Raw genomic sequence first — 11,845 nt, 5'->3', positions numbered from 1 at the left:
GCATGATTAATAGATGTTCTCAGTTTCTGCCAGTCATCACCACCACAGCCACATCTAATTAAATACTAGTAACAATAGCACTCTTCCTAACAGCCAAGAAATCAAACCAACCTAAGCATCCATTGACTGGTGAGTGGATAAGCAAAGCTGAGATATATCCAGGTAGTGAGATACTGTCCACCATAGCAAGAATGAAGGACAGGCACACGCTACAACTTAAGGAAACTTGAAAACATCATTCTAAGTGAAAAAAGCCACCCCCAAAGACCACATAGTTTATGAATCCACTTATATGACATGTTCACAAAAAAGGCAAGTCTGTAGAGACAAAAGTACATGACTGTCCACAACTTAGGGTAGAAGAGGGGATTAACAATAAATTGGCATGAGAGATCTTAATGTGGTAATGGAAGTTTTTTCTTTATTTACCTTTTTAAAGTTTTTTTTTCATTTCCATTTAGCTAATATACAGTGTACCACTAATGATGGAAGTATTTTAACACTTTATAGTGTTGATGGCTATATAACTTGGTCAACTTCCCCCCCACCAAAAATCACTGAATTTTACAAATGTGAATAAATTTTATGGCATGTGAATCACACCTTAATAAAAGTTAAAAAATAAGAATGAATACCACCACTGTACTTGTTCAAAATGAGGATTATTCCCATCATCATCAGCTCACAGGCTAATATAACTTTGTTCAATGTAACTTCTTTTTTTATAGATGCATTCACTTTGGAATTCTTTTGACATTATTATTATTCTAGTAACTATTTTAGAAGCACTCATTTAGTGAATATGCTTTTACCATCAAGAGATAGACATTTCATTTTCAGCATAGCTGACAGAATTCCAATGGACTAATCTCTTTCTTTTTTTCTTCGATTTCTTTACCCTAAAAAGAAACATCATCTTCAATAGGGAAACACTGAGACTCTTTCCCTTAAGATCACAAACAAGACAAGGATGTTTACTCTCAGCACATATATTCAACATAGTACTGGAAGTCCTAGCCATAGCAATATGACAACAGAAACAAATAAAAGGCATCTGAATCTTAAGAAAGAAGTAAAACTGTCACTATTTGTAGATGATATTACACACACACACACACACACACACACACAACTGTAAGACTCCACCAAAAACCTGCCAGAGCTGATAAATGAGTTCAGTTAAGTTGCAGGACACAAAATCAACATACAGAAATCTATTGCATTTCTATACACCAATGAAGCAGCAGAAAGAGAAATCAAGGAAATGATTCTATTTACAACAGCACCAAAAATATTAAGACACCGAGATTAAACCTAATCAAAGACGTCAAACACCTGTACTATAAAGGCTAAAAAACACTGATGAAAGAAACTGATCACACACACACACACACACACACACACACACACACACACACACATGGAAAGACATTCCAATGCTCATGGATTGGAAGAATACTGTCAAAATACCCATACTATTCAAAGCAATCTACACATTTAATGCAATGCCTATCAAAATACCATCAACATTTTTTACAGACCTAGAATGAACAACCCTAAAATGTGTATGAAACCACAAAAGATCCCGAATAGCCAAAGCAACCTTGATAAAGAAAAGCTAGAGGCATCCCAACTCCAGACTTCAAGGTATAATACTAAGCTATAGTGAACAAAAAGTTATAGTACTGGCAAGAAAACAGATATACAGATCCATGGAACAGAATAGGAAACCCAGAAATGAACCTGCAGCTATATGGCTAACTCATCTTCAAAAAAGTAGGAAAGAATAGCCAATGGAAAAAAGATAGTCTCTTCAACAAATGGTGCTGGGAAAACTGGACAGGTACATGCAGAAGAATGAACTGGACCACTTTCTTACAGAATACACAAAAGTAAATTCAAAATGTCTGAAAGACCTAAATGTGAGACCTGACACCATCAAAATCCTGGAGAAGAACATAGGCAGTAATCTCTCTGACATTGGCCATAGCAACTTCTTTCTTATCCTTCTTTTTGGTGGGGATACACACTGGTGAAGCCACTCTAGGGAAGAGTATGGAAGTTCCTCAAAAATTAAAAATAGAATTTCCCTATGTCTCAGCAATTGTACTCCTGAGTATGCAAATACAAAAATCTAGTTCAACGGGATACATGCACTCCAATGTTTACAATCACATTATCTACATCAGCGAAGTTATGGAAAAAGCCCAAGTGTCCATCAACTGAGGAATGGATAAAGAAGACGTGGTGTCTACACACACATAGACTGGAGTATTAGTCAATTATAAACAAGAATAAAATCTTGTCATTTTCAAGGACATGGATGAAGCTAGAGAGTATTCTGCTAAGTAAAATAATTCAGTCAGGGAAAGATAAATACCATATGATTTCATACATGTGGAATTCAAGAGAGAAAACAAATGAGCAAAGGAAAAAGAGAGAGGGAGGCAAACAAAAAAACAGACTCTTAAGAGAACAAACTGATGGTTACCAGAGGGGAGGTGGATGGGGGAGATGGGTGAAATAGCTGATGGGATTAAGAAGAGCACTTGTGATGGGCACCAGTGGTTGTACAGAAGTGTTTAATCATTATATTGTACACCTGAAACTGATATTATCCATCAGAAACCTAGAGGAGAACATAGGCACTAACCTCTTCAACATTGGCCACAGCAACTTCTTTCAAGATATGTCTCCAAAGGCAAAGGAAACAAAAGTGAAAATGAACTTTTGAGACTTCATCAAGATCAAAAGTGTCTGCACAATGAAGGAAACAGTCAACAAAACAAAGAGGCAACCCACGGAATGGGAGAAGATATTCGCAAATGACAATACAGACAAAAGGCTGATATCCAAGATTGATAAAGAACTCCCTCAAACTCAACACACACAAAACAGAAAAATCACATCAAAAATGGGCAGAAGACATGAGCAGACATTTCTCTAATGAAGACATACAAATAGCTAACAGACACATGAAAAAATGTTCATCATCACTAGCCATCAGGGAGATTCAAATCAAAACCACATTGAGATACCACCTTATGCCAGTTAGAATGGCCAAAATTAACAAGACACTAAACAACATCTGTTGGAAAGGATGTGGAGAAAGGGGAACCTACTTACACTGTTGGTGGGAATGCAAGTTGGTGCAGCCACTTTGGAAAATAGTGTGGAGATTCTTTAAGAAATTAAAAATAGAGCTTCCCTATGACTCTGCAATTGCACTACTGGGTATTTACCCCCAATGATACAAATGTAGTGAAAAGAAGGGCCATCTGTACCCCAGTGTTCATAACAGCAATGGCCACGGTCACCAAACTGGAAAGAACCAAGATGCCCTTCAACAGATGAATGGATAAGGAAGATATGGTCCATATATACTATGGAGTATTATGCCTCCATCAGAAAGGATGAATACCCAACTTTTGATTCAACATGGACAGGACTGGAAGAGATAAGCTGAGTGAAATAAGCCAAGCAGAGAGAGTCAATTATCATATGGTTTCACTTATTTGTGGAGCATAAGGAATAACACGGAGGACATGGGGAGATGGAGAGGAGAAGTGAGTTAGGGGAAATTGGAGGGGTAGAGGAACCATGAGAGACTGTGGACCCTGAGAAATAAACTGAGGGTTTTAGAGGGGAGGGGGGTGGAAGGTTGGGAGAGCCTGGTGGTCAGTATTATGGAGGGCACATATTGCATGGAGAACTGGGTGTGGTGCCTAAATAATGAATTCTGGAACACTGAAAAGAAATTAAAAAATAAATAAAAATTTTTTAAAAAGAAGGGTTATCCATGGAGTTCACTAAAATTCAGTACCATATATATATACATATATATATATATATATATATGTATATATGTTTTTGATAATAGTATATCCATCCATGGTTACTCAGGAATATTTATAATGCAAAATATTATAAGGAATTAAGCACTTGAAAGTTTAATAATATTTTCCTAAATACACATAAAATGAAAAAAATCCACATGATTTATGTGTGCAATGAAATTCTTCACATATATGGAAAGAACTAATCTGAAAACTAGATTTTTAAATTGAAATGACAAGGGATAACATAAAATAGTTTTAAGTTAATGTAGTAAAACCACAAGCTTTTGTAGATACGATTTTTTAAAACCTGTAAGTAAAATGTACAGATTTTTCACCATTCTTATATATATATTTTTTTTTAATCAGAAAGAGGTGAATACATTTCTTTTTTGGTATACGTTATTTTCCTAAGAATGCCACTTGTCACTTATTTTAACTTGTTTTCCCACCTTTTTTAAAAATAAATTTCTTAACCAAGGTAATATTAACTATTGCAACTATCTGAAGGGTTTTCGACAGTCACTGAATACTTTTAAATAGAAGAGAAAATTTTAAGTACACTGTTGTAGAGAATAAATATCAAGAGACTTTTATTTTTAAAATATCAATTCCATACAACTTGAAGATTAACAAAGCTACATTTTACAAGGGAGACATTTAGCTCTAAGCAACCTCTAGTTCTTAAACCTTCATCAGTCCAACTTCTGCCTCTTTCCTAGATACTCAAAGCCCCAGGCCAATCAGTTTGGCTCCAGTGACTTTATTACATAAAGTAGGTGACATTAAATTACATTATTTTGTCTAAAACTTAGTTCACTTTACTTGACCTTATAGTTTAGGAGTCAGGAATCACATGCTTCATGAGATGTATTATTAGAAATATTCAGCAGTTCTTAAAATCCACAATTCCAAGTTACTCTTTACTTCCTTGCCACTTAAACACCTAATAAAACATTTCAAAAGAATTCAAAGCCAATGCCAAGGACTGAATGCCATGATGAAGTATTATTGAGTATGCCTTTTCCAGCCACTCATTTTATTGAATGATTAAAAGGTTATGTGAATGATATGCCTCACAACCATGAAGAAATGAGAAACTGCACACTCTTAATTTATGATCTGTTATCATAATGTAGGTAGGATATACACATTTGCAGTAAGATTTCATGCCAGGTGATAGATGCATGGTTTTTAGGTGTCCATTCGAATGGCAGGCCATTTATGGTAAGTTTATTTGCTCAACGTGATACATTGACCCAGAAAAATCATCCACTGCTTTAAAGATCACTTTAGGATTGTTAATAAGATTTATATGTCCTTTACTTCTAAATCTGAGAGGAAAGTTTGCACTTTCAACATAAAATGACTGTAATTTTAGTTTAATTGTCAAACTAAGTACGTATTGAAATATTATATGACTAATCTTTTTTCTAAGAGTCTTATGAGGAAGCAAATGGATTCTAATTCGGAAACCCTGTCCCTTAGAGCAGTGCTTCTCAATCCTCAATGTTCATAAAATGACCTAGTGATCTTATTGACTTTCATATTCCGATTCCATAGATTTGGATCAAAGTCTGAGATTCTGTACTCAAATACACTCCCAGTGATGCCAAAAACTACCAGTCCCTAAACCACACTTTGAATAGCAAGCAAGGACTAAAGGTTACCATCTTATTAAAAAGGTAAGTCCTAAAAATTAGATGAAAAATTAGAAAGTCCATGATGACCTAAATCTTAAATCCTGTGGGGCAAATAAAAGAAAAAAAAATGAACTCAGTGATGGGAAAGGGCATCATATGCCAGAGTTGCTGGAAAACCTTTAAGGTTTCATCATCACACTGCAGGACTAAGTACAGATTAGTTTCTCTCTGTCCACCTGCAGCCTTCCTTATCTTAAATCCATTACATAAATTCTACGTAAAGCTGTATAAAGTTGCAAGGGAGGGATCTGTAAACTTAGGTGGAGATAAAAAAAAATGTATCTTTGTTTATATTAACCTCTAACACTTCCTTCAATTATGAATGTAGACAACATACTTTTGTAGAAGCAGTGATTGCAATTTTATCATTATCAACCACATAGATACAATACATACTATAGGCCACAAAATTATGAGTTATTAAATCTGACTGGCAAGATACAGGTATATAACACAACAAAAGCACATATACCACTGTATTAGGGTTTGCTTTAATATTCTATTAGTGGGGGCACCTGGGTGGCTCAGTCATTATGAGTCTGCCTTTGGCTTCAGGCATGATCCCAGAATTGGGATGGAGCCCCACATCAGTTTCCCTGCTTGGCAGGAAGCCCACTTCTCCCTCTCCCACTCCCCCTGCTTATGTTCCCCCTCTTGCTGCATCTCTCTCTGTCAAATAAATAAACAAAATCTTTAAAAATCTTTAAAAAAATATTCTGTTCTTGTGCAACTTCTTTTATAGTCCTTTGTATTTTATTTTATGCATTAAATATATTTTTCCAAGGGACACTGCAATCATCTCAACTACAATACACCTACCTCCTCTTTATCACTCTTATCTCTGATTAGATTATAATACTACCAGCAACAATCTGATGCTCTACCACTCCTCCTCAGGTCAGGCTAGGTTTCTGCCTTTGATTTCCCAATAGAACACTCTGGGTATCTTCATCATCGTGTTTATAATTTTTTTGAAGTTTATGTCCTTGCAAATATTTCTATCACACTCCAATAGCATCGGAAGGGAAGGAAACATGACCTCTATATATCTTTCACATCTGGCGATAATAATTACTTTTTATATTACTGTTGAATACTCTAAGAAAGGAAACAAAATGATGGATAATTCAAAGCAAGCATGGGGAATTAAATGTGATGCAGAGGAAGACTTCCAGTAAGAAAGAACATACCAGGCTAGACTTTGCAACATATAAATGCTTCCAGTCAACACACTGTATAATTTAAACAATGGATGTTACATTCCAATTGTATCTCAATAAAGTCAGAAAAAATGATGGAATAGAGAACAGTGTTGAGACAGAACTACTTGAGAGATCAATAGGGCATCTGTAAAATTAGCCAAGTGGAGGCAGGATGTTGGGTCCTACTCACAGTGAGAGGTCTTGATTGGATAGTGAGTGCTTTCCTCTCCTAAGAACTCCTTGATCCTCATCAATTCCTACCCAGGAACTCAAACACGAAAAGGAACTCCCTATGCATATACTTGTCAATCTACTCTAATAAGAGCTAGAAATTTTAATTGAACCATTTGGCAAATACAAGGTGCCTTAGCTTTATACTTTTTCCAGGTAACTGCTTATCTTCAAAGTTTTTAAATGTACTGAAAAGGTAAATGTTTAGTATGCCTCAAATTATTATGATTCACATGGTTGGAAGACCTACAACATTCTATAAGATAGATAATATATTGATGAACTGAGAAAATCAGCCAAAAACCTACCCAATGCCAAACTGGTATTTTAAAGCATGGGCCCTGAATTTTACAGGAAAAGCTGCATTCAGCTACTACTAACTATTCACACACTAGAAAAGCCTATCTCAATTCTACAAAGAGTTTTTCCCCAACTCCATCATTACTACCCTCTTCTAAGCTACCATCAGGGAGTGTCTAGTGTCTACAACAGCCATCTAAATAGACTTCCTGATTCTTCCCTTGTCCGTTTTCATCTTTTCTTAATCCGGTCCAGGGTTATTCGAAAAACCAAGGCTGATCATGTCACTCCTTTAACTCTCCAATTATTTCCCCACTGAATCAGAACAAAAGTCAAAATCTTTATAGTGTCCACCCAAAGCCACGAAGAACTTCACCTATTACTTCCCAGTGTCATTTCTTCCCTTTCCCTTGCCTCACTGTAAAGCACAAAGACGTTCTTGTTGTTCCTTGAACCCAGCAAGCTTGCTCCTCCATTAGAGTCATTTTTCACTTGCTGTTCGCTCTACACAGAAACTTCTCCTGTCTGATCTCTGCACAATTGTCTACTTCCCTGCCATCAGGTACTTGCTCATGTCAGTATCTGAACAAAACCTTCGTGAAATGGAGCTTCTCTAAAATGTATAGGACCATCATCACCCTGGAGCCCCTTTTCACCTCATGTGCTTTTCACCCCAAGCGCTCTCTGAAGTACTTATTAACACTTGAGATATGCTCACTCTTTATTGGCAAATGTCTGTCTTACTCTATATGAATGCAAGCTTCCTAACAACATGGATTTCTGGCTTCTGCTATTGTTTACTACTGATCCACCAAACCTAGAACAGTGCCAGGTCTCTACTGTAGACTCTAAGTGTATTTTTTTTTCCCCACAGAAATGAAGGTGATAGGAAAACAAGCAAGCAGGGAAGAACAGTTTCATGAGTGAAGCACTAATAAACACATATAAAATATATTATTGGTTGTTTCTCTGGAGAATCCTAGTATACTTAAGACAAGACATACAAGCTAGGCCCTTCTAATCCAGCCTCTATTCTACTGCCAAATTAACCTTTTTTTTCTTTTTATTTTAATCACCCAGTGCCCATCATGATAAGTATGCTCCTTAATCCCCATCACCTATTTCCCCATCGCTCCACCCACCCTCTCTCTAGCAACCATCAGTTCGTTCTCTATAATTAATAGTCTTCTTCTTGGTTCATCATTTTTTTCTCTGCTAGTTTGTTTTGTTTCTTAAATTCCACATGAGCGAAATCATATGGTGTTTGTTTTTCTCCAACTTATTTCACTTAGCTTTATACTCTCTAGCTCTATCCATGTCATTTGCAAATGACAAGATTTCATTCTTTTTTAGAGCTGAATAATGTTCCACTGCATGGAGATTTCATATATATATATATATATATATATATATATATATATATATATATATATATATCTCCACATCTCTTTTATCCATTCATCAATTGATGGACACTTGGGCCATTTCCATACCTTAGATATTGCAAAAATGTTGCTTTAAATACAGGAGTGCATGTGCCATTTTGAATTAATATTCTTGTACTGTTTTGGTAAATACCGAGCAGTGCAATTGCTAGATCAGAGGATAATTCTAACATTTTGAGGAACCTCCATACTGTTTTTTACAGTGGCTGCACCAGTGTGCATTCCCACCAACAGTGCAAGAGTGTTTTTCTCCACATTCTCATGAACATCTGTGTGTGTTTTTGATTCTAGCCATTCTGATAGGTGTGAGGTGATATCTCATTATAGTTTTGATATGCATTTTCCTGATGATGAGTGACGATGAGCATCATTTCATGTGACTGTTGTTCATCTGTAGGTCTTCGAAGAAATCTCTGTTCATGTCTTCTGCCCATTTTAAATTGGATTATTTTTGGGGTGTTTTGAGTTTTCTAAGTTCTTTATATATTTTGGATACTAGCCCTTTATCAGGTATCAAAAAGAACTTTAAAACATTAAAATCCTTTGAAATATCTTCACAGTTTAATTTCCAGAAATACAGAAAAAAATCCTATTTAATAGACTTTAAAGAGTTTGAATTGTGAAATGTTCAGGGTGGCAAGGCAGACTGAAAAAGCAGTAAACAAAGTCATAATACTTTTCAGTATAGTGATAAATGATATCAGCTAGGATAAAGTACAAATCATCGAGTGTCTTTCTTTATATGTTTTATCTAGTTTTCATTTGGTACATTATAAGATGGCACATTCCACAAATTATTGTATGCAGAGAGTAATTCTTTTCTAACCCTTTATATCCATATGTTCCCAAGGATCTCAACATTATAGGGTTTACTGCCTTGAGCTCAATCAAGGTATGACATAATTTGAAAGTGAATCATTTACTGTTCTGTAAGGTCATGGCATAACTGATTTTATGGAGAAGAGGTAGTTCTCCTTTCTTAATTAGTTGCTCTGCTCTTTTTCTTTACATTGAGTAGAGTATCCACAGTTATTCTTACGATCTGCAGTGACCAGCCTCCTATCACTTCTAGGGGCCTTCTGGGAAAGGAAGTAGAAAAGCTGTATAGGGATGTGCAGTACCTGATTTTCATCACCCAGTCAAATAAGAGCTATGAACTTCAAGACTTAAAAAACATTCTTTTCAGGACACTCCCCCTTGGACATTGGAGAGCAACAGTACTATTCATTCAGCTGTTTCAGGAGGCGCTTCAGGTGGATCAAGAATAGCATATTCAACCACTACACTATGTAGAGGCCTTTAGGTTGTTTCTATTTTTTTTTTACAATTATAAACAATGTGGTAATAAATGAACTTGTACATATACAAAAAATAAACAAAAATCTCCTGTGTGGGCTTCTCAGAAGACAGTGAAATTTTGGTTAAAAGCTTAGGCAAGTTCATTTTCTTTGCTGCTTCTCTGTTTGATATTTTAAAAGATGTCTGGCTTTTATTTTCAAGCACCAAATCTTCATCAGCCTTAAGTTTATGGCCACCACTTAACTTCCAGGTTTTCCCTGTCACCTGAAACACACACTCTAAGTTTTCTCAATTTCATTTCCTGGTGAGGTTTTAGAACATTCTCTATGTATCTGCTGGCTTTTGCATCCTGTGCCTCTTTATTTTTTTTTTTTTCTGACAAGATTTTGTCTTTTCTCATTCTTCTCTTCTTTCAGATATACGTGGGACAATTTATTTATTTATTTTTTATTTTTTTTTAAGATTTTATTTATTTATTTGACAGAGAGAGATCACAAGTAGACGGAGAGGCAGGCAGAGAGAGAGAGAGAGAGAGAGAGGGAAGCAGGCTCCCTGCTGAGCAGAGAGCCCGATGCGGGGCTCGATCCCAGAACCCTGAGATCATGACCTGAGCCGAAGGCAGCGGCTTAACCCACTGAGCCACCCAGGCGCCCCACGTGGGACAATTTAAATGAATTAAGCCATGAGGTAGTCACAGAAATAATTAAAGTAAGAAGAGCAAGAAATAAGAAAATCTGGCTACACAACATTAGATCTTTAACTCCTAGATTGGGGATTCCATGCCAGAGCTCCAGACATAAGAGGGGGAGAGCACAGAAGCAGAAAATGCCAATGAGGCCATGATAAGCCATCACGGTGGCACACCTACCCTTTCCCAAATTAACCTTTCTAAAATGGTATTATTATATAAATCCTTTGGGAAAAAACTCAACGGTTTCCTAAAAATGTCAGGATAAAGCACTTACCAAAGGCAATTATTCAGTGTCCTGCTCCTATTCTCCCTCATCTATTCTATCTCTCCCTTAAAGGCTCCACACTCACAGAGACATCACTCTAGATATATAGTTATTTGTAGCTCCACTGGTATTTCAAACATCTCTGTCTTTTCATATGCCATTCCTTCTTCCAGATGACATTTTCAACTTGCCATATGGTTCATCAATTCTCCTGCTAAGTCTTTAGAACACCTCAAACACTACCAGTAAGATGGCATCCTCTTACCTGTATCATAGTTTACCTCTATTGTAGCATTAATTACTGTTCTTGGGGCACCTGGGTGGCTCAGTCAGTTAAGCATCTGCCTACAGATCAGGTCATGATCCCAGGTTCCTTGGGTGGAGCCCCACATCGTGTTCCCTGCTTAGCAGGGAGTTTGCTTCTCCCTCTCCCTCTGCCTCTGCCCCAGCTCGTATTCTCTCTCTCAAATAAATAAATACAATCTTTAAAAAATAATAATTACTGTTCTGAACTTATTTGTCTGACATACTATATATGCTCTCTTTTAGTCACATGCTTCCTTTTCTTTCAAATTCACCATTCCAACTACAATGCCTGAGATACAGAGATCAGTTTACCATGTTTGTTAAATGAGTAAAAACTGAAGTAAAAGGATTCACTATTGAATAACAAGATACATATATTCAGGATAACAAAATAGAGTTAGTACATGATAAATATGGTATCTCCTATCAGTGGGGAACATAGTAATTATTTAACAATTATTACCCAATTAGGGAAAAAAAGCCCTACATAAACCAATTGTGGGGATAAAGTACATATTAATTAAAGATTTTAAGGTAAATAATAAATCCATGAAAATGTTAAAGTAA

At 36.2% G+C, this 11,845-nt stretch overlaps 1 pseudogene; it reads right to left on the bottom strand.

The window, feature by feature from the left end:
- Positions 1-9,696: 9,696 nt before the first annotated feature.
- On the bottom strand, positions 9,697-10,867 carry LOC125092273 (UBX domain-containing protein 8-like; annotated as a pseudogene).
- Between the last annotated feature and the right edge of the window lie 978 nt (positions 10,868-11,845).

This window comes from Lutra lutra, chromosome X (genome assembly GCF_902655055.1).
Source record: "Lutra lutra chromosome X, mLutLut1.2, whole genome shotgun sequence".
Taxonomy (NCBI): Eukaryota; Metazoa; Chordata; class Mammalia; order Carnivora; family Mustelidae; genus Lutra; species Lutra lutra.
This window is presented reverse-complemented; position numbering and strand designations above follow the sequence as displayed.